Source organism: Mus pahari, chromosome 13 (assembly GCF_900095145.1).
Source record: "Mus pahari chromosome 13, PAHARI_EIJ_v1.1, whole genome shotgun sequence".
In the NCBI taxonomy this organism is placed as follows: Eukaryota; Metazoa; Chordata; class Mammalia; order Rodentia; family Muridae; genus Mus; species Mus pahari.
Genome location: NC_034602.1, coordinates 81,295,021 through 81,322,090, shown reverse-complemented (window position 1 = coordinate 81,322,090; position 27,070 = coordinate 81,295,021). Strand labels below are relative to the sequence as shown.

The following is a 27,070-nucleotide window of genomic DNA, read 5'->3' as shown; positions in this document are numbered from 1 at the left end:
CCTGGAACTCACTTTGTGGACCAGGCTGGCCTCGAACTCAGAAATCCGCCTGCCTCTGCCTCCCGAGTGCTGGGATTAAAGGCGTGCGCCACCACGCCCGGCCGATGTCATACTTTTCATGTGCCTCTGCTAAATGATGAGGATCCATGAGATACGGAACTCAATGAGTCTCCTGTCCAGCCCACACATGGGATCCCACCTCTCTCTTCTGTGGTCCATTGGAGAAAGTAACTGCTTGGCATTGGACAAAAAACACTAGTCAGCAGAGGTGGCGTGCTGATTGAAAAGGAGTATTCAAACTTTCTGAGAGGGAATAGGAGATGTGGTCTTGTTGTTGGGTTAGGTGCGGCCCTGCTGGAGGAAGTAGGAAGTGTGCACTAGGGGCGGGGCTTTAAGGTTTCGAGAATCCCAGTCGGGCCCAATGGCTCTCTCTTCCTCCTGCCTGCCGACCTGGATGTAGAACTTTCAGTTCCTCTCCAGCACCATGTCTGCCTGCCTGCAGCCATGCTTTCTGCATTGACGACAGCGGACCAAACCTCTGAAACGGAATAAAGCCCCAACTAAATGCTTTCCTTATCAAGAGTTGTGTGGTCACGGTGTTTTCTTCACAGCAATAGAACAATGACTACGTCGGGTGGTGAATTCATTTGTCAATGTGACTACATCTTACAGTATGAAGAAAGGAAATAAAAATAAAAGGGAAACAGAAGGAAAAAAAATGCTAGAAAGATGCAAGGATGGAAATGACATGCTTTCAGCAAACAAGACTTTGTGTCTAGAGGTCAAGATGGCTGGGTATGTTTCCAGAATGGGAAAGAAAACTAGAAAGTCCAAGGAAGCCACCAAGGCTGAGTAGGTTTTATGAGACACGTGCCTGTTGACACTTGGATATGCTAAGCAAGATGTATTTCAAAGTATCTGGATTTGGGTGCTAGAGAGAGGTAAGAGCACTGGTTGCTCTTTTAGGGGACTTGGGTTCAATTCCCAACACCTACATGACAGTCTCAAGCATCAATAACTCCAGGCTCAAGGGATCTGATCCCCTCTTCTGGCACCACAAACATTTGGTGTACAAGCATACACTCAGATTATGTATCTACACACATAAAATAAGATAAAAAATTACATATTTGGGTTTTGCCTAAACTTTATATAAATATTACACAGTAGCTAAAAGTGCCAGAACAGAGTAACTGGCCTTCTGGGTGTTCAATAACTATACTTGGAACCCTAAGCATGTGCAGAGAGATTAAAATTGACAATATTTTGCCCCTTGCTCTCCAATATCAACTAGGCTCTAGAGGACTGAGTGATGTCTCTTAAAATGTCCTATATCCCTGGAGAGCCACCTGTCCTTTTGTTCAGGAAGGCCATGGAAACCCTGCCAAGTGATCTCTAACCAGTGTTCACTCTACAAAGAGGAGGGTCCACACAGGATGAATTTCCTCCATCATGCTTCCAAGTGAAGCCACACTTTGGCTAGTTTTATATCAACCGGACACAAGCTTTAGTCACATGAGAGGATAGAACGTCAACTGAGAACATGTCTCCATAAGATCAGGCTACAGGCAAGCCTGTAGAACATTTTCTTAATAAGTGACTGACAGGAGAGGGCCCAGTCGATTGTGGGTGGAGCCACCCTGGGCTGGTCATCCTGGGTTCTATAAGAAAGCAGGCTGAGAGCTGGGCGTGGTGGTGCACACCTTTAATCCCAGCACTCGGGAGGCAGAGGCAGGCAGATTTCTGAGTTCGAGGCCAACCTGGTCTACAGAGTGAGTTCCAGGACAGCCAAGGCTACACAGAGAAACCCTGTCTCGAAAAACCTAAAAAAAAAAAAAAAAAAAAAGCAGGCTGAGTAAGCCATGAGGAGCAAGCCAGTAACTAGCACCCCTCTGTGGCCTCTACATTAGCTCCTGCCTCCAGGTTCCTGCCCAGTTTGGGTTCCAGCCTAGACTTCTATCTTAGTTAGGATTTTACTGCTGTGAAGAGACAGCACAACCAAGGCAAGTCTTATAAAGGACAACATTGAATTGGGGCTGTCTTACAGGTTCAGAGGTTCAGTCCAGTATCATCAAGACAGGAGCACGGCAGCATCCAGGCAGGCATGGTGCAGGAGGAGCTGAGAGTTCTACATCTTCATCTGAAGGCTGCTAACAGAATACTGGCTCCCAGGCACCTGGGACAAGGGTGTTAAAGCCCACCCCTACTCCAACAATGCCACACCTCCCAACAGTGCCACTCTCTAGGCAAACCATCACAGTTTCCCACAGTGGACTGTGATTCAGGATATGTAAGCCAATTAAACCCTTTCCTTCACAAGTTTCCATTGGGAAACAATATCCAAAATTTTTAATAATTGATAATATAAAGCAAATAATGGGACTACTGACATGTGAGGTAATTACAACCATTCCAGCTATAATCAAATTAAAGGACTCTCACCCCTTTCCTAGCCATAAGCATACTGCTGTTTTTATATTTATTCCTGATAATTCTGCTTATGTCTCCTTTGCTTTACAATATATACAACTCAGACCTCAGACTAAGGCCATGCTATATCAGTTCATTTTCTGTTCCTGTGGTAAAATACTATGACCAAGGAAGGCAGTTTATAGGAGGGAGTTCGTTTTGCCTTATGGTTCCAGAGTGTTAGAGTTCATAATGGGAGGGACATCATGGCTTCAGGAGGCAGATATGGTGGCCAGAGCAGGAAGTTGAGAGCTCATGTCTTTAAGCCACCAGGCACAAAATAGATAGATAGATAGATAGATAGATAGATAGATAGATAGATAGATAGATAGATAGACAGACAGAGAGACAGGGAGACAGAGAGAGAGACAGAGTGAGCTCAAGCAAGAAGGCTTTTGATATACTCCAGTGATATACTCCCTTCAAGGCTGTACCTCCTAAACCCTTCAAAACTGCTCCACCAAATGGAGAACAGATATTCAGATATCCGAGCCTAGGTGGGACATTCTCATTCAAAGGATCACATATGCCAAACACCACCACCCTCTCACTGCTTAACTGCTGTAAAGCTGGACTTCTGGATCTTTATCAGGAAAGTGTTAAATCTGTTTTCATGCTAGTGCCGGTGTTATTAATGGCTGGACCTCGTGTACTCAACTCTTGTCTTAGTTCCACCTACTCTTGTTTACAGTTGATTCATACTGGTAAGTGGTCCCAGGACAGTCTAATTCTGAGTGCCCTTGATCACCCTCCAGGGCCTGAAAGTCAACATGAGTAAAAACCCGAAACCTCCCTACACCCCACCAAAGCCAGCTGGAGCAGTCAGATGAATATTCTAAATGATTTTAGGGTCACAACTCTTGAGGGGAGAAGGGTAGGCAGACAGACAGACGTTAGCAGGCTTGGAGATCATTGAGGAAGAAACCCCCTTCTTTACAGAATCCTCCCCATTTCAAGAAGCCTCTAATGAGGATGCCAAGTTAGAAATGAGCAGCGTAGCCCACTCTGCTGCTTCCTCCCTGTCTACAGAAACGAGAGTCTAGAACACTAGCCACGACCAAATTACTCTGAGAAGTTGTTCAATTTTTGTTAAATAGTGGCAATTTCCCCAAACTGTAGTAATTAGCATTCTAGAACTAAAGTCTAAATTCCCGCTGTCTGTACCCTACCCTTGCAGGCCTCTGATGATACTGACTGTAAGGTATGTTCATTGCTCACCGGATATTCTTTTACTCACACTTGTTAGTCTTCTGGCAGCTGTCAGTCTCAGGTCAGGAAAGGGCAGAAGCTTTTCAGCCTCCTTTTCTGTAACCCTTTCTACCTCCTAACTACCTGGGCTTCTAAGTGGAAGACTAGCTCTGGTTTTTACAGATGCCATCTGCGTAGCTTTTTTTTTTTTTTTTTTTTTACCCAAGAATGAATTGATGCCCACAGTGTCTTGAAAAACAGTCCAGGAGCCAGAGCAACGCCTCATCCACTGTTTAAGAGCACACACTGTTTCTCTTCTAGAGGAACTGAGCTTGGCTCCCAGCACCAGCGTCAGGCAGCTCACAACTGCCTGCAAGGGGAGCCTCAGGGAATCTGACACTGTCTCCTGGCATCTGTGAGCACCTGCACCCAGGTGCACATGCCCACACATCGTCTTACAAATATACATGTCTGTTGCGGCAAATCTCCAACCCAAATATGCCCCGGCAATGTAAACACAACACAATTAATATGAATACATGCTGTGTGCCTAGATTGGGCAGATCTACCGCTACACTACCTACCATCTTTCCCATCTATGAGACCCCGTAGAACTTTTGGTTTCCCCAGGCCATGTGCTTCTGCTCTGCTTTTCTTCTTCTTCCTCCTCTCCTCCTCCTCCTCCCCTCCTCCCCTCCTCTCTCTCTCTCTCTCTCTCTCTCTCTCAAACCTCCTTCTTTTCTTGTCTTTTCTCTCCACCTTCCCTCCCTCTGCCCAGTCATCAGCTCTCCTTTAGTTTACAAATTATGGTGGGAAGAAGGTTTACAAGAAATCACCTGAGTGCTGACTCATTCCTTGTTCACAACCCCTCACAGGAGAACGGAAATGACATCAAATATAATTAGTCCCAGGCTATCCACAACACATGTCATTTAAAAATTTTAATATATTTTAAAATTTAAAATAAATAAAGAACCATCTAGCGGTTCTTAACCTACTTCAAAGCTCATGAATTTGTTTTTACTATGTAGTCCAAACTGGCCTTGAACTCTTAGCTTTAAGCAATCTTCTTCCATTTCAGCTTCACACTTTTAATGACCACAGTCTCCCAGTCTGTTCTGTCTCTCCATAGCATCTTTTCCAACTCTCCCTGCCCCAGGGTTTCTTCACATCAGTCTCACTTCTTCCCTGAGACCCTCCAGAGAACTCCCATCATGAGATAAGACAGAGACTAGAAGAGAGAAAGGCATGCAAACTCTGAGGTTCTCCTAAGGCCAACGACCTGTTCCGTTGACTTAATCATTACAACTTGGGGGATGAGGATAATTGAAATTATTTTATAGATAACAGGGACACAGACTAGGATTAAAGTAATAGTTTTTTTGTTTCTGTTTTTTTAAGTCAAATATCCAGTGAAAAAAATGTAGCCCAGGGCTACGGAGATTGCTCAATGGCTAATAGTACTTATAGAACTTAAGGATCCTATAGCAGGCCTGAGTTTGCTTCCCAGCACCCATATCAGGAGGCTTACCTTCAGCTCCAGTGGATCTGACACCCTTTTCTGGACTCTGAGAGCATGTTTTCATATGTGTCAATTCCATATGGACACACACACACACACACACACACACACACACACACACAGGGAATTTAAATGGTGTCATCATATAATAGGAGAGACAAAACCCCAATTAGACATTTTATGCCATCTAAAAGAACCTCCAGTGCAAGGAATGGATTGAATGTTGTTGAACCATTGGCCAAAAGTTTGATAGATGCCTCTTTCGGGTAAACACCACAAGCTATTGCTAAGGGCATTGGTTAGTCTCCACAATCTGCTGATAAGGCGGTGCGGCTGAAGGCAACACTTACTTATGTCACAGAATGCAAAAAACCAAGTTGGTGCCCAACTAGGAGCTTCATCTCCCACTGACTGGTGTTCACGGTACCAGAAAGTATCCTGTACACCACCAGAGGAGAAAAATAATAAACAACATTGTCCAGCTACAAATCCTGTGACCTATGACAGTATCCAGGGAATTCGTGTGCAATACTGGCACAAATGTTACAGGAGTAACCAACCACTTTTTGGTTGGACTTAAGGCCACTGCATGAGACAAAATCTATACCTGACACTGCTAAAGTAGTCAAGAACTGAGGCTAATATGTTATGGACCTAGAGAAAAATCTACTATTATTATTCTGATAAGGAACATCATAAAGAAATGACGCCTACTAACATATTGCTAAACCTATAGATGAGTGTATCACTCAGCTCTCATTAGAGAAGCTGCTTCTTGCAGTAGATGGGAATTAACACAGAGAACAATTAGCACTGGATAATGAGCAGAGAGAGAGAGAGAGTCCTAAATGAGATGTCATCATCAAACCCTTCCCCTCAGGGTCAGGGGTCTATGTAGAAGAGGAAGTGGAAAGATTGTAAGAGCCAGGGGTAATGGATGTCCCCAAGGTTACAGCATCTTTCAGACACAACAGGACTGATACACATATGAACCCAGAGATTGAAACAGCACACACAAGATTTGTACTGAGTTCTGGACACCAAGTCTTACCCTAACCACGTAGTTATTTGTAATTGATACCTGCACTGGCACTGTGTATATCACCCACATGCCAGGGCAGGTCCCATGACCAGGAGTAGTCAGTCTAGAGAAAATAAACTCTTTTAGTTTTCTCGTGAACTTTTTGTTTTGTTTTAATATTATTTTTTCTTATTGTTTTATTTTATTTTTTCTGGTTTTTCTTTGGGGGTTTCTTTTTGGATAGACATAGAGAGTCAATGAGTATGAAGTTGGGTGGGTAGGGAAGTGGGGAAACTCTGGAACATAATCAAAATACATTCTATCAAATAATAAATCAATCTTCAAAACCATTCCTGCGCTATTGCTTTACAAACTCCCCCACTTGATTGACAGCAAGCTAGGAATGCATGTCTATTAAACAACTCAAATATTTGCAAAAGTAAGGGATACAATACAGCTCTTTTTTTAAATTAATTATTTTTTTTTGTAAAGTTTTGTTCACTAGGACTCTAAAATGAAACTTTTATGTTCTCAGCTGAGTTTAATTAGATTCCAGGGCTTCCTGGCATTCTCTCAACTCATCATCCAGGACTACCTTCTGCAAGATAAAAATCCCATCAAGTGGCCCTCTGTGCTGATGCTTATCCGCAGACATACATCTCTACACCATTTAGGATGCCCCGAGAAGGTCTTGCCATCTAAGGCAACGAAAGGAAGGCAATGGATCAGTGGCCCCACTCGAGTGCCCTTCCCTAAAATTCCACACCGGTGGCCCAAACATTTCTGTGCTCTCCAGCCACCCCTTAACCACAGCATCTCTCATCTTTCATTTTCAGCTGGCCATTTCTTCCTTCTCTTCTGACCCAGCCTTTTTCCTTGACCCCTGGAAACTCCAATTGGCTTTCTCCTGTGTGGAATCTGTACCTACAATAACTCCATCACTTAAAATGTGGTGCTGTGTGACGCATGGCTGTGGGGAGGGGGTATCAGTATCTTGCAAGTCACTAATGTCACTACACTATCTTCCCTCCCAGCCCCCTAGCCCCCACACTACTTTACCATGATGCTGAGTACCCCTGAGTCACAGGCAAAGGACCAGTTTCTACTGCTAGCTGGTTTTCTATACATATTAAATCAGCACAATGAAGGAGCTCCTTGTAAATGTTCTCTGTGGTGTTGTTTGGTGAAGTTTGGGATGAAATGGCCAGGCTGTTTACCCACTTACCCACACCCTCCCACCCCCCGAGCCCCCAGTGTTTGTATTCTTAATTTCACTAAACTATAACGGTGTGAAAAAACCTTCCCTTCTAGACTCCCACTCACTCAAGTTCAAAGACTGGGACCTGAAGAAGCTGTGGGTTCCCTGTCCCACATTCTTCAGTTAGGTCTCTATCTTCTCGGCCAGACGGAATTCCTCCAGGGCAGATACCTCAGTCTTTTTTAATTTTTATTTTTTTGGATACACATTGCCTACCACAGTTTGTGGCTAGTCTGAAATGCTCACTAAATATCACAGGATTCTTTTCTTGCCAGTGTGGGAAGTTCAAGTGGTGTCTATTACCAGACAGAGTAGCTGCAGGAAAACAAATTATTCTCTGGGGCAGATAGAACTGGCTACATAGCAGGTGAATGAGCTCACAACCCACAGCGAGAGCTCCTCCGCAGCTGGAGGCAGGCAAGCAGGATGTAGTGCCCAGATGGGAAGAAACCACCAGTACTCACATGGAGACTAAGAGATAGGAGGAAGAGAGTGGCTTATACCGCTCATCTTCCAAACATCTACCTCCTGTTGGCCAAAGCCCACCAGCGGCCCATTGCCTCAAAGATGGAGGAGTATATTCTACCATGAGGTTGCTTATCAAGACAAGGTATATGTGTAAAAATAATAATCTCAACCCCTACTCTTCATTTACATCTGACATGGAGTGTAGTAGGATTTCAAATTTGGGGGAGGGGGATTTATTATTCTCAGGGGAATAGGATCAAAAGGCTTATACTTTGCCAGCTATTTACTGCAACAGGAAAGAAGTCTTTAAGAATGGGTTGGCAGACAGAGCTGGAGTTTGTTCCAAAGGCCATCATATTGCATACATCTAGGATGGCCTGGCCATCCTGGAAAGAGCACTTGTTTGATGGTCATCCCCACGGCTCTGACATTCCCTCCCCACGGCTCTGACATTCCCTTCATGCGCTGGGGTGAGAGGTAGGTTACACTCAGATGTTTTTTTCCCCAACACAAACTAGATGGTATGGTTGATGGAGAGTTATGTGGACCAGACATCCCGCCAGTTGGTGAGTGCCCCGCTGAAAGCCTTGCATTTAATCTCCACGATGAAAATGTAATTATGACGGACGGATGAGAAAGCTGGGAGGTTTTATTTTCTACATATTATGGCAGTCATTAAGGGGAGTCCTTCAATCTCCCTGCACATCTAAAAACCACTTCACCTTGCCCTAAAGGGAGAGCTCTGTACACAGGGCCAATTTAAAAAGTGTTTCAAGTGAGGTTCACTTGTAGGTTGTTTTTTTGTAGGACTTTTTTTTTTTAATGCTGCAGGGTTCCAAATCAAGTTATCTGCAAGTTATTATAAAATCTCTACAAATATCTCCACATGGACATGACTTTGTCTATCTCACATTGGACGGGTGGAAGGGTAAACTTCTTATACCCCAAGCCAATTGTTTCGTTTGAGATAAAATTTCTTTCTCTGCTTCCCAGAATGATCTTGAACTCCCAAACCATCTCACACTCCCAAGTAGCTAGGATTACAAGCGCTCTCCTGGATTTATTAGCTTGTTTGCTTTTTTGATGCGAGATATTGAGCAGGGTCTTACAAATGCAAATCTGTTAAATCCATACCCAACTACTGAATTATATCCTAGGATTGAATTTTCAAATGTCTCCCAAAATTATTTCAGGGTAACTTTTTGGCTAATGTTTTAATAATAATCCTGTAGCCAGGCAGTGGTGGCATATGCCTTTAATCCCAACATTCAGGAAGTCGAGGCAAGCAGATCTCTGTGAATTCAAGGCCAGCTTGGTGTACAGAGAGAGTTCCAGGACAGCCAGAACTACACAGAAAAACCTTGTTTCTAAAAACTAAAATATATATTAGAAAAAAAAGTCAGCCGGGCGCAGTGGCGCACACTTTTAATCCCAGCACTCGGGAGGCAGAGGCAGGTGGATTTCTGAGTTTGAGGCCAGCCTGGTCTACAGAGTGAGTTCAGGACAGCCAGGGCTACACAGAGAAACCCTGTCTCAAAAAAAAAAAAAAAAAAAAAAAAAAANNNNCNNNTNTTNNNNTTNTNAAAAAAAAAAAAAAACAAAATCCAACATATGTTACATTCAGAATACTGAAATCAGAAATTGCAAAGCTAAGCAAACATTATTGCTATTGGTCATAACTCAGGAAACAGGAAGTCACTGTGTCCCTGTCAACATGGGAGAGCAAGTACATTCCTCAGCAAATTTCCCGCTCTTATATATCTGAGTCTACTTCCCCTAAAGACTACAAGCTAAGTGCCAGGTCCCCAGAGCAGTGTTCATGTGACAGCACGGGAGGCGTTTCTATACTGGGGCACTTGTCAATCTGCTCCTCGATGCTCCACGCTCAGTTCCATGGAAACCTGCATGAACATGAGTCGGAAAGCTCACGAGGCTTTACCCAGAGACAAACTCTCTCCCTGGGTCTCTTCTTCAGTTATACTCTCCACCTGGTGTTTGTAGCTTCTTCCTCTAGAACAGCGATGCATTGCTTGCCTATAAAAGACAACAGTGGAGATTGAGGGCAGCCACACACACACACACACACACACACACACACACACACACACACCTTCCTCCTGTTTGATGGGAGTTGGCTAAGGAAAGCCCTGAACTGGGGTTACAAGCCTATGAAGACGAGATACAGCCTGAAGGATGAAGTCGGGCTGTGCTGTCCGCTGACTCTCTAGAAGCCTATGTAGCCTAATGCTACAACCATGACTTGCAGGATATTCATGAAGCCGATGACATAGGAAGAGAGAAACAGATAAGAGTCGTGACTTGACAGCCTCCAAGTGTGTAGCTAGACTTTACCTAACGCTTATCCAACACTGTGTCAGTCTGCACCACATAAGAAACCACAGAAGCCCCCATAGTTTTTTTCCAAACGCCTTCTTGTTTGTCCTGCAAGCAATACTACTTACAGACAGGGCCTTTTTATTTATTATTTATTTATTTATTTATTTATTTATTATATGTAAGCACACTGTAACTGTCTTCAGATACCCCAGAAGAGGGCATCAGATCTCATTATGGATGGTTGTGAGCCACCATGTGGTTGCTGGGACAGACAGGGCCTTTTTATTTATTTATTTATTTATTTATTTATTTATTTATTTATTTATTATATGTAAGCACACTGTAACTGTCTTCAGATACCCCAGAAGAGGGCATCAGATCTCATTATGGATGGTTGTGAGCCACCATGTGGTTGCTGGGACAGACAGGGCCTTTTTATTTATTTATTTATTTATTTATTTATTTATTTATTTATTATATGTAAGCACACTGTAACTGTCTTCAGATACCCCAGAAGAGGGCATCAGATCTCATTATGGATGGTTGTGAGCCACCATGTGGTTGCTGGGATTTGAACTCACGACCTTCAGAAGAGCAGTCGGCGCTCCTAACCGCTGAGCCATCTCTCCAGCCCCCAGACAGGGCCTTTCTTGTCCTCACTCTTATTTTAATAAGTGCTGAGGCCGAAACTTAAGGAATGTGTTACACAAACACTCCAGCAATGAGATAACCTACAAACCAATGTCTTCATTTCACTGTTAAAAATGAGAACTTCACTTGGATGTGGTGGCTCAAACCTTCGGTCCCAGCACTCTGGAGGCAGAGGCAGAAAATCTCTATGAGTTCCTTGAGGTCAGACTGGCTTACACGCTGGGTTCCAGGACAGTCAGGGCTACAAGGAGGAACACTGTCTCAGAAAACAAAACAAAACAAAACAAAACAAAACCACACACACAAAATTAGGGAAAAGAAAAGCTGGCCACCCGCAGTACTCGTGGCCTTGGTGCCTGAAGCTGACTCAGGAGACAGTTCAAACCTGGTATTCTCAATACCCTAGGGTCTCCATCAAAATTTAGGCTTAAATATCTGTCTTAGTCAGGGTTTCTATTCCTGGACAAAACATCATGACCAAGAAGCAAGTTGGGGAGGAAAGCGTTTATTCAGCTTACATTTCCACATTGCTGTTCATCACTGAAGGAAGTCACGACTGGAACTCAAGCAGGTCAGGAAGCAGGAGCTGATGCAGAGGCCATGGAGGGATGTTCTTTATTGGCTTGCTTCCCCTGGCTTGCTCAGCCTGCTCTCTTATAGAACCAAGACTACCAGCCCAGAGATAGCACCACCTACAATGGGCTGGGCCCTCCCCCCTTGATCACTAATTGAGAAAATGCCTTGCAGCTGAATCTAATGGAGGCATTTCCCAAACTGAAGCTCCTTTCTCTGTGATAACTCCAGCCTGTGTCAAGTTGACACAAAACTAGCCAGTACAGTACCCATGATATCCTTAAATATCCATATATCACTTTGTCTGTAGGGAACCCTTGAGTAGACAAAGCAAGGAGCTTTGGGAATGAAGCCTGAACTGTGGACCCCAGGGCACTGGAGGTGGAAGGAAAGCTGTAGGCACACAGCAGAGCTGGTCCAAGAGAAAGACCTGCTTCACAATGCCTGGCCCCACAGGCTTCTCTCTAGAACCTGAGTGTGAGGCTCTGTGACCCCATAATTCCTGAAGCCTCAATGCTGCAAAACAGGCACCACGTAGACAACACCAAGTTTTAATGTCAGCTTGGGATGCAGCTGGGCCTCCTGGACCACAGTTGTACCAGCCTCTAGGTGCCCAGCAGCTGAATCTGGTTTTTTATTTATATCTAAATGCTACTTATTATTTTTATGTGTAGGAGTGTTTTGCATGCACATATGTCTGTGTACCATATGTGTGCCTGCTGTCCATGCAAGCCAGAAGAGGATGTCAGATCTCCGGTGACTAGCACTACAGGTCAGTTTTGCGCCATGTATGGATGCCATATATATGGTTCCTCCAAATAGCCCTGGCTGTCCTGGAACTTGCTTTGTAGACCAAGCTAGTTTCGAACTCACAGAGGTCTACCTGCCTGTGCGTCCTGATTGCTGGGATTAAAGGCATTCACTACCACCTCCTGGCAGAATAATTTTGTTTATATGTGTGTGTTTGTTGAATCCTTACTGGAGTGGACTAAAGCCAAGAGAAAAATGAAGGAGAGTAGAGTCAGGGTGGCGGCTGCTTCCAGAGTCCAAACACCAGCGACGCAAGCAATGGAAACTTCAGTTGGTTTGGGGAATCTCAGAATAAGACTTGGGCCTCAGCTCCCCACTGGAAATTCTGTAAGGAAATATTCCCAGAGATCTGTAGGTCACTATGAGTGTCTGTTAGAGTAACAGTAGTCACAGGCATGTTCATTGAGAGTGTACCAATAGATAATTCCATCTCATGCTTCTCCCATACCCATGCATTCCATGGAAGAGCCCCTGTGGTCTCTTCATGGCTCCCCATATCCTCCTTGTCCATTTGAGCAAGAGTTTGGCTGAGAAAATGCCAGAGGGTTGGGAATGCTCTGACAAATGACTAAGAGCAGAATGCAGGGTGAGACTGTGAGCATTAGCTGGGGGTGGAACTTGGGGCAGAATCCAAAGTGAAAGCTATGTCACAAGAGATATCCTCACAGGGGACTTCATAGCCTCTGGTGTTGCAGTCTTACATGGAAAGCTGCAGAACCATGAATGGGAAAAAAAGGAACATTTTTTTTTTTAAAGATTTATTTATTTATTACATGTAAGTACACTGTAGCTGTCTTCAGACACTCCAGAAGAGGGCATCAGATCTCGTTACGGATGGTTGTGAGCCACCATGTGGTTGCTGGGATTTGAACTCTGGACCTTCAGAAGAGCAGTCGGTGCTCTTACTCACTGAGCCATCTCTCCAGCCCCAAAAAGGAACATTTTGAATGGACTAAGAACTCATAAAAGATGGAGTTTTAAGCAAGAAGTAAGTGAATTTACCTTCAATCAGAAAAGATGAAGTTTTCTGTTAATAAGTAGAAGTTAGGGCTTATGAGTGAAATTAATTCAATTGCAGAGAAATAAAATGACTTCTTAGATCACCTGACACTTGGCATTGTGCAACTTTATTCCTGCCTGGGTTCACACAGTTTGGTATAAATTAGTTTATCGTTACTCGGATGTTTTACCTCACGTTTCAGAATGAGTTAAATTCTCTCTTAAGCAAACTTTATCTTCAGTTCGGAAGGTAGGACTAACCTTTTAGAAGATGTAGTGATAACATTTCAGTTGTTGCCCCCGTGTCTGTCCTCAGATCCTTCATTGCAAACACTCATGATGTTTAAATCCATAGAGCAATTAATCCCACCACCCTGCTGCTGGAATCAACTCTGAAAGGCAACCCTGGGCCAAGGGGCCCTCGACACCCCCCCCCCCGTCTGCTCGATTACTCCTGGGCCCTGCAGACATCCCTGTGGACCCTCTTCAGGAGTTGTAGGAAGAAAGAGCTGCTCTGGGGAGATGAATTCTGAAACACTGGAGCAGGCCTCAGATAGAAAATTGATACCACGTGGGCTGGAGAGATGGCTCAGCCGTTAAGCGCACCAATTGCCCTTCCAAAGGACCCGGGTTCAATTCCCAGCATCCACACAGCAGCTCACACTTGTCTGTAACTCCAGTGCCGGGGCTTCTAGCGCCCTCACACAGACAAATGTGCAGCCAAAACACCAACATACATTAAATAAGGAAATAAATAAGTAAATAAAAGAATTTGAAGCCATACAAAGCAGAGCACGTCTGGAAATTTGCAGCCCTGGCTTTTTCACTTCTGAACTGTTCAGAGCTGAATTATCAAGGTCTTATAGTGTCTCACCCAGCTGAAGTTGATTTTTAATTATATGTAGGGGAGGGAAAAAAAACTACAACAAAAACCTTCAAATGTTATATTTGGAGAAGGCAATTTTCTTAGCTCCTAAATCTAAACAGATGATCTCAGCTTATAATAGTTACGTCATCCCTCAGTGCTTTGTTGTAGGAAGGTTGTCACTGAGGAAATTCAACACTGAAACAAAAGGAAAGCTCTGGACTCAGGAAAGGTATGAACTCAGCTGGTTGACTGCTCGGCCAGCATGCCTGAAACCCTAGGGCTCCATGCCCAACACCTCATAAAGCAGGCACAGTAGCACACACGTGTAACCCCAGCACCTTGGAGGGGGAGGCTGGAGGGTCAGACATTGAAAGTGGCATCCTTAGTTACACAGGGAGTTTGAGGCCAGCTGGGGATATAATGACCCAGGGTTCTAAAGGAAAGAAGAAAATAAGAATGGGAGGGAAGAATGGAGAGAGGGTCAGGGAAGGAGGGAACATTCTAGGGAGAAATCCAGTCTTTTGTATTTCCATTCCCCATATGTATCCGCCAACAGCTGTGTCACACTTCTAATGACCCCCGTTCAGTGGGTCTGTCTTTTATCCTCTCTCCGTCCCCGTTTTTCTTTCTCGGGGTTAAGAGAGAGCAGAAGGAGGAAGCAAGGAGAGAAAGGCATGTAGGCTGGCGTCTGCTGCACTCCCTGCTTCTGCTCAGCTGGGCAGAGCAGTCCTTATTAGCTCTTACATAAAACTAAGAATGTGTGCTCCTATTATTCGGGGATACTGGGTGACCGCAAGAGAACAATCCATTCCACAAATTCCACTGCCCCTCATGACCAGGTGACGCAAGCTCTAGCACACAGGACAGGCGGATTGTTTGCTCTGTCAAGGATATCTCAGCTGGCAGCCCTCGCCCAGACTCCCCGTGTCCTATCACTCCTGGGCTCTTCCGGTAATCTCTCTGACCAGAGTTTAGAACAAGCCAGTGAGCAGGGAGGGTACTTATCAAGGGCAAACGTTTACTTTATGATGTGGCAGTTAAAAATAACCTTCCAGAGACACTGACTGCCAAGCGGAGACTATTGTCCTGGTAGGCAGTACACCTAATACTTCCTCCTGTGGCTGGCTCTCCCACATTTCCATATTTCCTTGCCACCCGCGGCTGCAAACTGGTGACGTTCAAAGGAGACCGGGATTTTTCAGAGGGTCCTGTTTCCAGAGTCCACTACTGTCTTAGTTACTTTATTATTATTATTATTATTATTATTATTATTATTATTATTATTATCATTATTATTAATGTGATAAGGCAACATGACCAAGACAACTTGTAAAAGAACCAGCTTGTGAGGGCTTACCACCCCAAAGCATGAGTCCATGGCCTTGATGGTAGGCAGTACAACATCAGGCAGACAGGCAGGCATGGTGCAGGAGCAGGAGCTGAAAGCTTACATGCCTAGTCATAAGAAGGAGGCAGAGGGAGCTAACGGGAAATGGCATGGGCCTTTGAAACTTCAAAGCCCACCGCCAGGGACACACCCCTCCAATAAGGCTACACTTCCTAGTCCCTTCCCAAACAGTTCCACCTGTGGGAAGCCAGGTAATTCGCCATTACAAGATGGTGCCGACTTCCTGCATGCTTTCTTGATGAACAAGCAATGTGCGCATGTGCATTTGGGTATCCGCTGAGTCACTGCTCGACCCGGAGCATGTTAATGAGATTCTGATGGCATATCCAATCAGAAGGCTCCACGCCTACCCTAAGCATATATAAGCAGCATCAGTTTTTTGGCTCAGGGTCTTTCACCACAGCAATCAAGCTCTCCCAATAAACGTGACATCCACCAACTTGGGATGAGCCTATAGATGCCATTTTCATAATTCAGACTACCACACCCTCTCTCCCATTTGCTCAGGATAAGAGACACATCACACTGGTTGGTACACTAGAGGCCGGGGTGGGGGTGGGGTGAATGCACAGGAACTACCTAGCTTCAATGTTTTACTTCACAATACATGTGGGTCCAGGGAACGAGGTCTAATTTCTGAAGCTTTCATGCAGTCCACAACACATCCTGAGGTCATGAAGAAGCTTAGACACAAAAGCCAGGCTGATTCTGGGGGTCAGGAAATGGCCGAGGAAGCAGAGAGTCAGAAAAACCGTCCGCACTGTGCTATGGGGAGAGCATGGCTGTGCTGAGTAATGAAAGATCAGGCTGATATCCATGTGGAAGCAATGATGGCCTTGGAATCCACAACTGGCAGTGCCCTGAAGGATACTGGACAAAGACCTTGGAGCTGGAGCATGCCCATAGCCCTGGCGCATTCCTGAGACCAAGGCAGCAGCTGCTTTTGAGGGCCACTTGGGCTACACAGCAAGTTCAAGGCCAGCCAGGGCTACACAGTAAGACTTTATCTCAGACAAAACAATTTGCAACCTTTAAGAGAAGAATCAGAGGTGGGAATGATGACTCAGTTAAGAGCACTGGTTGCTCTTAACCCAGCGTGGTGGCATACACCTTTGAGCTCAGCACTTGGGAGGCAGATGCAGGTAGATCTCTGTGAGTTCCAGGACAGCCTGATCTACAGAGTGAATTCCAGGGCAGTCAAGGCTATATATAGAGACCCTGCCTGAAAACAAACATATAAACAAACAAACTGGCTGCTTTTCTAGAGGACCTGGGTTTGATTCCTAGCATCATACGACAGCTCACAGCCATTGGTAACCCCAGTTCCAAGGTATCTGACACCCTCTTATGGCTTCTTAGGTACCAGACATGCACATGGTTCACAGGCATACATGCAAACAAAGCACCCATATACATAAAAAATTAAAAAAAAATCCTAAAAAGAAAACAATCCCATTAGAAAATGGGCAAAAGATGTGAAGGACTTATCATAAATACATAAACACATAGTCAACACCATTGGTCATTAGGGAAATGCACATTAAAACCACATTGGGGTGTCATTACACAGCCAGTAAAATAAAAGTTTTATCAAATTCTCGCAAATATGGAAGAAACCTAAAACGTGATTATCAGTCACTCTGGAAATAGTTTGGTAGCTTCTCTGAAAATCAAACATATACTTATCCTATGATCCAGCAAATGTACTCCCAGAGAATTAAGTCAGAGAGATGGAAATTCATGCAAACGCAATGATCTGTTTATGCCTCCCATCAGTTTGTAATAGTAATAATAATAGTAATAGTACAAGCTGTAAACTGCCAAGATATCCCTCAAAAGTTAAATGGTCAAACAAACTGTTGAACATTCAAACCATGAAATATTCATTACTCAGAAATTTTAGGGAATATTTGTATAACATTTTTTAAATGACAAAATTAGAAGTAGAAGACACAACATGGTGGTCAGAGGTTAGGGATGGGGAGGAGAAGGGGTGGGTAGATTGTACAACTATAGTGCAAGGGAGACATTTACTGTATGTGACAGTTTTGTGTCCTGGCTGTGCTACATGGAACTACATGTGTACATTGTACCAGCATCAAATCCTTGGCTTTGATATTGTTCTATAATTATGTAAGATTGAGCCATCAGGTAAAAGGCACACCAGATCGCTGATAGTATCATGCCCAACATTCTACATCACAATTAGTTTTCCATTTCATTTGCGTTTTATTTTCTGATACAAGGTCTCATGTATCCCGGGCTGACCTCGAACTTGGAATACAGGCAAGGATGTCTCTGCATTTCTGATCTCCCCTCCTCTGCTTACTCAGTGCTGGGATTAGAGGCGTGTGCTACGGTGCTCTGTTTACTTTGTGCTGGAGACAAAACCCAAGGCATCCTGTATGTGACACAAATACTTTACTAACCTTACTACATTGTCAGCCCTAAAACTTCATCTGGATGCTTCGAACTTCTGTGGCTTAGACCCTTCCACACGGGAAAACTAATTATTTCCTGTCAGCTGTGCCCAAGTTTCCATCATTGTCCAGCCAGGGCCAGGATGAGCAGGAACAGTACCCCTGACCTGATCAGGCTGGACATGCGCTGGGCTGAGGTGCTGGGCTCATCTGGAAGGAAGGAGGCTGGGGAATAACACAGAGAAGGTGTTAATAGCATTCTCACCTGGGAAGCAGAAATAGGAGGTGGGCAAAGAAGCCAGTGTCAGAAGAAATGGTTTCTGCCTGAGTTCAGTCATGTCCATCTTTGGACCGCTGTTTCTAGAAGCCTCCATGCATGTTAAATTCCACAGCTGGAGCCTGTTATGTTAATGTAGTAAGTATGGAGAAGAAATGTTCTCGTTCTCTCTCTCTCTCTCTCTTTCTCTCTCTCTCTGTCTCTCTCTCTCTCTTTTTTCCCAGGAACCGCCCATGTGCCCAGGAACTACGAATGGCATGAACATCTGTTTCCCTGGAGTTCTGGCTATGAAGTTATAGAAGCTGCTCTTGAAAGGGTTGGTGCTGAAACCGAACACCCTCCCACACAGGTGTACGGAGCAGGGAGTACTGTTTCATTAATTACGGAAGGATTCCAGTCCAGAGAGTCAATAAGGCTATGGTCCTCTCTTTGCACATTCCAGTCATTGATGACCCTTTTGGGCATGAGAATTCCCTCTGGTGTGTCTGTGTTTTGGCATCCTTTTGGAAAGCTAACTCATATCCGTGTTCCTGTCCTTCACAAGCAGACTTCCCTGTATTTCGCCTGGCCTGGCTGATGCCTGTCTCTCCCTTGGCTCTCACCATGGCCTGAAAATGTCCAAGGTTCCCTCTCCCTTTTATTGTGTAGGTTCTGCCTCATCATCTCCATGACAATGAGGCTCTTCCCACTTAGCGGAGTCCTGTGTGCCCTAGGACTTGCTTCACCCATCACTGCTGCTCCCTGGTGACCATTCCAACCTTCAGATGAATCCTTCTCCTGGGTATACACCGAAGTCTCTCTCTTCAGTTAAAAACCAGAAATTTGCCTATAACCATCTGCTTTCCATTAACGACCGCCCGATTTCCCCCTTGCCAAGTCTCACTTCTCATCTGGCTTGCTCCATTGTCCCACCAACTTTACATCTATTTATCTCCAGGCTTCTCCACCTCCCCACCCCCACTCCCAAACCCCACCACTATCCCTCAAACAAACCATTTGTCCAGGTCACAGGTCCCCTAAAGTTCCACAGCCTATTGGTGTTCGTGATAAAAGCCCAGCTTCTCTATAGAACGCTTCCTGCCTGTCTCCAACTTTCATTCCTCCACCAAACACTCTGGCCACCTGGCACCTCCCCAGACCAGCCGCACCCTGGCAGCCGACCCCTCCGTGGTCCCGAAGGATCTTCTGTGCTCTCACTCCTCACAGAAATGCATTCTAAGTTCCTAAGCGGTGCCACCTCTGCTTCCCATCCCCCCACAGCCCTGCGCAGGTACCACCACAATGCCTGCCCTGAAACACCCAGAAGACAAAGGGGTGGTTTTCTTTGTTATTATAACGGGATTTCACACACACACACACACACACACACACACACACACACAGCCCACAGCCCACACCCAGTTTTTATTTTGAAGGATTTTTTTTTTTTTTTAATATTCCAAACCTTTGAAAGGGAAAGGTCCAGTGAAACTTGTGGACTCTTCCCCATTTAAGGCTGGGAGTGTAGCTAAGCGGTAGAGCATTCCTCATGTGCATGTGGCCCTAGGTGTAATCTCTAACATGGAAAAAGAAAATAACCCATGTCACTACACTATGCATGTTCCTTTCCCATCTCATCTTTAGAGTAATTATACTGGTGCTTTGTCTTAGTCGGGGTTTCTATTCCTGCACAAACATCATGACCAAGAAGCAAGCTGGGGAGGAAAGGGTTTATTTAGCTTACACTTCCACATTGCTGTTCATCACCAAAGGAAGTCAGGACTGGAACTCAAGCAGGTCAGGAAGCAGGAGCTGATGCAGAGGCTATGGAGGGGTGTTACTTACTGGCTTGCTTCCCCTGGCTTGCTCAGCCTGCTTTCTTAACCTAAGACTGCCAGCCCAGGGATGGCACCACCCACAAGGGGCCCTCCCCCTTGATCACTAATTGAGAAAATGCCTTACAGCTGGATCTCATGGAGGCATTTCCCCAGCTGAAGCTCCTTTCTCTGTGATAACTCCAGCCTGTTTCAAGTTGACACAAAACCAGTCAGTCCATCCTCCCTGCCTTACCACAGGGCTCTGCCTTGATAAAACCATCGTAAGTTGAAACCATGCTAAGTCAAAATACATTCAATACACCTAACCAACTGAACTTCAGAACTCAATGATAAAGTCAGGACCTACCTTCATCTGCATCCACATTGCTGCAGTTGACAACGACTTTACTCTTTTTATGAATGAACAACAGCCCACCTGTTCTATGTAGCAAGTTTTCTTTATCCATTCATCCACCGACCAGAGTCTAGGTTGGGTCCATACTTTAGCTATTGTGAGTAGTGCTACAATAAACATGGACGTGCAAGAATCTGTTTTTGTTTTTGTTTTTGTTTTTGTTTTTGTTTTTTTAACAAATTTTGGATCTATAGTCAGCAGTAGAATTGACAGGATATATGGTAGTTTTAGTAGTCACAGTTTTGGAAAGATTTACCTCCATACTGTTTTTCATAATCTCTTAATATTTTAGTTTATATATTCCAAGAGAAAAGACAGTTTCTCATATAACCACAGTATCACATTGAAAAGGCCTATATTAGCATTCTACTACCATATATCATAGAGTATACTTTCAAACTTCCCAAGAATCTCAAGAATGGCCCTTATAGCTAAAATGAGAAAACAAAACTAGGATCCAGTGAGAGATCATTTATCATATTTAGTTACCATGTTTTTAAAGGTTTATTTTTAGTTTAAAATAAATGCATGTATATTTACATATGGATATGTGCATGTGAGTCCAAGTATCACTATGGTTCAGAAGAGGGTGTCAGAGCCCTCGAGCTGGAGTTACAGGTCCTGTGAGCTGCCTGAAGTGGGTGCGAGGTACTGAACTCAGGCCCTTTGCAGGAGAAATTGGATCTCTTAAGGGCTGAACCATCTCTATAGCCCCTAATTACCATGTTTCCAAGACTTCTTCTTCTACACTAGCCTGACTTTTGTCGTATTTTTTCTTCCAATATTACCTTTTACCCTAGACATGAACTGTTTTATAGAGTTCAGTTGTCTTGTTTGTTTTCCCCAAACTTGTGTCTGATTCTCATTTCCTCTTGCTTAGATTCAGATGAAACACATATAGCAAAGAACACATATGGCTTAGGGTTAGCATTGCTGAGATAAAATACCATGACCAAAAGCAACTGGGGACAGGGTGTTATTTGGCTTACACTTCACATTGTTCACTGAAGAAAGTCGGGACAGTAACTTAAGCAGGGCAGGAACCTGGAGGCAGAAGTTGATGCAGAGGCCATGGAAGAATGCTGCTTACTAACTTGTTCCTCACAGCCTGCTCAGCCTTTCTGACAGAACCCAGGACCACCAGCCTAGGGATGGCACCACCCACAATGGACTGGGCCATTCCTCATCAATCACTCATTAAGAAAATGCCCAATAGTTTTGCCCACAACCAAATCTTATGGAGGCATTTTCTCGATGAAGGCTCCTTTCTCTCCAATGACTCTAGCTTGTATCAAGTTGACATAAACTAGCCAGCACACCACGATGGTAACAGTATCTGTGGTGGTTTAAATGAGAATGGCTCCCATGGGCTCATATATTTGAATGTTTGGTTTCCAGTTGGTGGACTGTTGAGGATGGATTAGGAGGTGTGGCCTTGTTGAAGGAGGAGTGTCACTGGAGTGGGCTTCTAGGTTTTAAAAGCACACATCAGGCCTAATCAGCCTCGCTGTCTCCATCTTCCTCCTTCCCTCTGTCCCTCACTTCCTCCATCTGCTTCCTGCTTGTGAATCATATCTAAGCTCCCAGTACTGTTCCAGAGCCTGTCTGCTGCCACGCTCCCAGCCCCGATGGTCACACTCATCCTCTGAAACTGTAGGCAAGCTATCAATAAAATGCTTTCTTTTACAAGGCGTCTGTTCACAGCAATCAAATTCTAACTAAGACATATAGCCTCAGGCTAATGGGAGCCTCAATGGTATTAACAGAAATGTACAAACTAGGAAAATGTAGTTCATGGTCAGACAACACCTGCAGGATGGGGTCTGAATTTCATTCTGAGAGATATGGGGACTACCAGGCTAGCAAGATGGCTCAGCTGGTAAGAGCACTGACTGCTCTTCCAAAGGTCCTGAGCACAAATCCCAGCAACCACATAGTGGCTCACAACCACCTGTAATGAGGTCTGATGCCTTCGCCCTTTTCTGATGTGTTTGAAGACAGCTACAGTGTACTTATGTATAATAATAAATAAATCTTTGGGCCAGAACGAGCAGGGACTGGGTGAGCAGAGTTGACCCGAGTGAGCAGGGCTAACCATAGAGAGAAGAGGTCCTAAAAACTCAATTCCCAACAATCACATAAGGGCTCACAAACATCTGTACAGCTACAGTATACTCACATACATAAAATAAATAGATAAACCTTGAAAAAAAAAAAAAGAGAGATGAGGCCCAGGAGCTAGAGTTCTTGGTTCAAAGGTAGACTCTCTTCCTTAAGAGCTGTGTGACTCTGGGCACCTTGTTTAACTTCTCTAAGCCTCATTTTCTCTGCAAGTTTGATTTCTATTTTCTTTATATTATTATTGTGACATTCATGTAAACACATATTCAAATGAAAACATGAACATATGCTGATTAGGGTAGCACCTGATACATTATAGCCTGCAGCACTTCTTACTGGTGCATGTCACATCGGCACCATATCAAATTCTGTGCCCGATGCATGTTGCTATTCCTAATGCTGCTATCATCGCGATCATCTTCACCATCAGCTTGTGAAAGTGAAGCAAGGAAAGGGAGGAGGCCTGTAGAGACATGCCTGGCTCTTCAAAGTCTTGAAACACTGCCAAGAGACAGAGAGATTAGATGGCTTCTCCCTGACCCGGGAAGTAACTATAATATCAAGGAGTAGAAATTATAGGAATCTAGATTTGAGCTCCATATAGAGAGGACATAATTTAATAGTTAGCATTATCTGTAGATCAAAGGCTCGCTTTGGATGTAGACATCCCAGGTGACTGGAGTGTTCAATCTCACCTTGGATGGTCCTTTGGGGTTTAAGAACTAGCTAGCAATTGAATTAGATGACCCAATGAGATCTCGTTCATAAAAAAACAAAACAAAACAAAACAAAACAAACAAACAAAAAAACCCTACATTAATTAACCCAGAAAGCACGGTTGAGAAATGATTAAAATTTAAGAGGCTGAAATAAAAACATTTCTGCTTCAATGCTCTCCACTCCACGCCTCGTCCTTCCCAGGTCCCCCGTAGCCATAAGAAGAAATGAGGTCATTCCAAATGGTTCTCAGATGCATGTATAAAAAGCACTGGAAACCTTATGGTCCTAAATAGTCACTGTCCAAAATCACACATAACCAAAATCGCCCTGGAAAATCTCTAGATTTTTGGCACGTGTCTCTCTGTATGCCTGGCCTGTTTCCCTCCAGTACTGGACTAGGCCTCTGATTTAGCACAGATGAAGGCATTGGGTGGAACTTAACTAATAAAGTGTGTGTCTTTCTGTGTGTGTGTGTGTGTGTGTAGATGTAAACTCTCTTAGTAGGGAAATATACTTGTTCCCTGAGAGACAAGGGTAAGTGAACTTGTGGCTCCTGGTTCTCACGTTCAGATCTCTCTCTCTCTCTCTCTCTCTCTCTCTCTCTCTCTCTCACACACACACACACACACACACACACACACACACACACACATACAATTTCTCTCTCCCCCCACAACATCTCTCTCTCTCTCTCTCTCTCTCTCTCTCTCTCTCTCTCACACACACACACACACACACACACACACACACACACTTATGAAGACGACTTATCTCCCTGGCCCCTGGAAATGTGCCCGGTTCATGCAGCAGACTCCCTTCTGGTAGTAGGCATCCCTCGCTTGGCAACTGTGCTTTCCCTCCCTGCATCCAGGAGTTCTCAGGCCAGCAAATAATCCTAGTCCATGATCCAAGCGGAACCAACCAGAGGCCTCTTTCTGGATGTCTATACTTCCAGATAGATAGCACCTTTCAGTTCCACTGGAGAGTGCTGTGTCTGGAGCCTTGGGAGCCACGTTCCCAGCCTGTGGGCACAAAGTGACAAGCAGCGAGAGAAACAGTATGGAGAGACAGACGGTGGGTTTTTAGCCTCACCTTTCCCCAGATCCCGTGACCTCTGCTCTCCATGATCTCCTTGCTTCCCATTGTGAATTCACTAACTTGCTTTGCGTTTAAGCGAGTTTGTGTCACTTACACTAAAAGGGATTTTGACTCTAGCCCTTCAAGGCCCTGTACCGACGTCAATGTTCTCTAGCAAATGAGAACCCGCAGAAATAGACGTGGGTGCCTGGTCTCGTTCTTGCAGAGCACAGGCTTAAAAACAGTCATTTTCAGACATGTCCCCAGAGTCCTGCTGAAAAGGAAGAACCAGTGCGGGTCCTCTCAGTCACGCAGATGATGTAATGAAAAGGAGCGGGGGTGGGGTGCCAGTGCGGGTCCTCTCAGTTACACAGATGATGTAATGAAAAGGAGCGGGGGTGGGTGGTGGCAAGAACATGAAAGGAAACCCTGGGTTTTAATGAAACCTTTCTGCTCTTTGCTTCCGTCTTTCAAAGTCATTAAAAAAGCTCCATTCAACCACGGCCAGGTGCATATTTTGTGACAAGGGCAGATACGGGGTGAGCATCATAGAGATGAATAATTGTGGTCCGGGTTTTCAGAGAGAAAGTCATAAAAGATTTCAGAGGTCATAAGGTCTAGGCATCTCTGAAGTGCCTCTCATTTACATATCAGACTATAGGGTAGTTTGATATTTTGTAATGATTACTAAGAATCTCTGAGCCCTTGTTGCTTATTAGGAACATTCTTCCATTATAACCCCATAATTTCTCAGAACCAAGTAGATAATTCACTATAGCTTAAATATAGCTTAAATAACTCCTTTATTTATTATTAATCTTAAAATTACATGTGTTGCCGAGCTGTAGCAGAGGTCAAAGGACAACTTGTCGGACTTGGTTCTCTCTTCCCACCATGTGGTCTGGGGATTTAACTCTATCTGTCAGCTTTGGGGGCGGGCACCTTTACCTGTGCTGCTATCTTGCCCCCCCCCCCATAGTTCTCAGTTTAAAAGCTTTTCCTCTGTGTTAATGAAATGTGAATTAAAGAATTTTAGCACAATCTATTCTTTTTTTTTTTTTAAAGATTTATTTATTATTATACATAAGTACACTGTAGCTGTCTTCAGACGCACCAGAAGAGGGCGTCAGATCTCATTACGGGTGGTTGTGAGTCACCATGTGGTTGCTGGGATTTGAACTCAGGACCTTTGGCAGAGCAGTCAGTGCTCTTAACCACTGAGCCATCTCGCCAGCCCAGCACAATCTATTCTTTACCTCATAAGGAAGAGTTTCTTGTGTCATCCCTACGTCACTGACTGTACGTGGTATCCCAGTGACCCAGGCTTTGATGAGTGACTCCCTGCATCTCCTTACACAGGCTATGGCTTAGACTCATCTGGTGACAAGGCCTGGTTCAGGGTCGGAATCTGCAAACACCTGGACTTTCCCTCTCTCCACTAACAGACATTGGCTCTAGAAGTAACAGACCAGAACTCCTATTTCAGAAAACTGCAAAGTGACCCAAATGCCCCCAAACAGTACCCCTACAAATCCCCCAGTGAGTCAACCAGGAGAGGTTCCTCCATTTCATTTGCGCGAATGAATAAGAATCCCGAGTCCTGTGGCTCAGTTGATAGAGCTCACTTGATATGCAGAAAGCCCTGGGTTTAGTCCTCCGTACTAAAGGGCCTTTAATGTCAGTACTGGGACAGCAGAGGCAGAAGGGTGACAAATTCAAGGCCATATTCATTTACATAGAGACTTTGAGGCCAACCCAGGATACATGAGACTAGAGCTCAGGGGTGGGGGGGCAGGGGGAAGGAGGAGAGGAGAGATGTTAAATCATATCTTTCTAGCATATTCTCCATAAAGAGCTAAGTAGACTGGACCCCCCCAAGAAGCCCCCAGTTTAAATGGGGGATCTGAGTGCTCACTTGCTCACAGAGTGACTGTTCTATACTTGGGATCAACTATAACGCTGAAGGTGGGGACCCGAGCATCTGGGGAACATTCTGTGTTTAAAATGCAGCTAATAAGCCTCCACCCATTCAAGGACACCTGGAGTGACTTGTTAGTTCCCAGGCAAGAAGGACGGGGCACAGCAGAGGTAAACACACTCACTCTTCCCCTCCACGGCTCACAGCAGACAGTTTCTTACAATAGAGATGAGCAGGCAGCTGTCACTCAAAAGCCTTATCCCTGTCCTTGCAAGGGTCCTTCGGGTACCATGATTTAACAGGATCTAGAATTACCCAAAAGACAAGGCTATGTATGAGCCTACCTCTCTTAGATTGGGTTAAAGTGGAAAGATCTAAATCCGCCTGCCTCTGCCTCCCGAGCGCTGGGATTAAAGGCGTGCGCCACCACTGCCCGGCCTGGAAAGATCTATCTTAATGTGGGCAGCACCCACCCATGAGCTGGCGTCCCCGGCTGCCTAAAAGAGGATCATGGAGACTAGCGTCAACGTTCACCTCTGCTTCCTGAATGCAGAGGCAGCGTAACCAGCTACCTCCAACCCCCAGTCCCCCCCACCCCCGAATGACTCGGTACCCTCTAACTGTGGGCCAAAATAAACTGTTCTTTCTTGAGTTGCTCTTGTCGGTTACTTTGTCATAGTTACGAGAAAAGTAAGCAAAACAGGGAGGAAACGCGTAGTCCTTTGTATGACTGGGAGTGAGAAAGCCGCCCCTT

At 44.7% G+C, this 27,070-nt stretch overlaps 1 protein-coding gene across 1 annotated transcript in view; it reads right to left on the bottom strand.

The window, feature by feature from the left end:
- The window catches only part of Shroom3 (shroom family member 3), a 290,573-nt gene that overhangs the window by 213,197 nt on the left and 50,306 nt on the right, over positions 1 to 27,070 (bottom strand). The window lies entirely within an intron of this gene.